The following is a 1233-nucleotide window of genomic DNA, read 5'->3' as shown; positions in this document are numbered from 1 at the left end:
CACAACCTGATATTAATGTTCTGGGCAGCAGTGATGATGTTTGAGGAGGATTTTACATCTGACCTGCTGTTGACACAGTTTGTCCAAGAAAGGAATGAAATCTCATTTCAGGGGCACAACGACCACAATGTGGTAGTTGGTGGCATTGATCGTTTTGTCTTTGTAATTCATTTGTGTCTCCTTTTCTGCGTTTTTAGCTGTCTTTGTGTCATTGTAGATGTGTTTTGTGTCTTTTTGTCAACTTTGTCTCTTTTTGCGTCTCTTCTTGTGATCAACAAATGTTGGTGATGTTTGGTTTTTCCCGTCTATACACAGCAGCTGGTAGAAAACATGACACTCCCCGTCGGGGAATCAAACCCCGGTCTTCCGCGTGACAGGCGGAGATACTGTCCACTATACTAACGAGGACTGAGTGGACCTCTGGTTTTCTGGTGTCAGCTGGTGCTTTCTCCATTTTCTACATTTTTAGTCTGTTTTTGATTGTTTTGTGTTTTTTTTGTGGGTCTATTTGGCCGTTACGTTTGTCTCTTTCAGTATTTTTATGTGTCATTGTAGATGTGTTTTATGTCTTTTTGCTCGTTTTGTCAGTATTCACATTCATTGTCATTATGACGACACCTGCTTCCCTTATGTATGCCTGGAAGCAACAACGGTGGGACGATGTTCCCCCAAGGCAATCGATGGCCAGGAAAGCCATCTGACGTGGTTTCTGTAGTGTAGCGGTTATCACGTTCGCCTCACACACGAAAGGTCCCCGGTTCGAAACCGGGCGGAAACATCTTTAGTTGTCCAAAAAGATGACGTTGAATGGGAACATCAGACGCCTTTGACCAAACCACTCAGTGAGCATAAGGAACGAATGACAGGAGGACGGAGGCAGCAGCAGGACCACAACGACCACAATGTGGTAGTTGGTGGCATTTGTCATTTTGCGTGTCTTTGTAATTCATTTGTGTCTCCTTTTCTGCGTTTTTGGATGTCTTTGCGGGTCTGTTTGGCCGTTATGTTTGTCCATTTCAGCATTTTTATGTGTCTTTGTAGATGTGTTTTGTGTCTTTTTGCTCATTTTGTCAGTTTTGTCTCTTTTTCCAATCAACAAATGTTGGTGATGTTTGATTTTTCCCGTCTATACACAGCAGCTGGTAGAAAACATGACACTCCCCGTCGGGGAATCGAACCCCGGTCTTCCGCGTGACAGGCGGAGATACTGTCCACTATACTAACGAGGACTGA

At 44.0% G+C, this 1233-nt stretch overlaps 1 long non-coding RNA gene and 3 other non-coding genes across 4 annotated transcripts in view; 1 reads left to right on the top strand and 3 right to left on the bottom strand.

Moving 5' to 3' along the window:
* The window catches only part of LOC103366593 (uncharacterized), a 28326-nt gene that overhangs the window by 16160 nt on the left and 10933 nt on the right, over nt 1-1233 (bottom strand). The gene's annotated exons all lie outside the window — the stretch shown is intronic.
* On the bottom strand, nt 337-408 carry trnad-guc (transfer RNA aspartic acid (anticodon GUC)). Its single transcript has one exon. It is a non-coding gene; the product is annotated as a tRNA-Asp (tRNA).
* On the top strand, nt 706-778 carry trnav-cac (transfer RNA valine (anticodon CAC)). Its single transcript has one exon. It is a non-coding gene; the product is annotated as a tRNA-Val (tRNA).
* trnad-guc (transfer RNA aspartic acid (anticodon GUC)) lies at nt 1158-1229 on the bottom strand. Its single transcript has one exon. It is a non-coding gene; the product is annotated as a tRNA-Asp (tRNA).

Source organism: Stegastes partitus, unplaced genomic scaffold (genome assembly GCF_000690725.1).
Source record: "Stegastes partitus isolate 25-593 unplaced genomic scaffold, Stegastes_partitus-1.0.2 Scaffold955, whole genome shotgun sequence".
NCBI lineage: Eukaryota > Metazoa > Chordata > Actinopteri > Pomacentridae > Stegastes > Stegastes partitus.
Note: the sequence above shows the minus strand (reverse complement) of the source record. Positions and strands in the feature narration are given on the sequence as shown.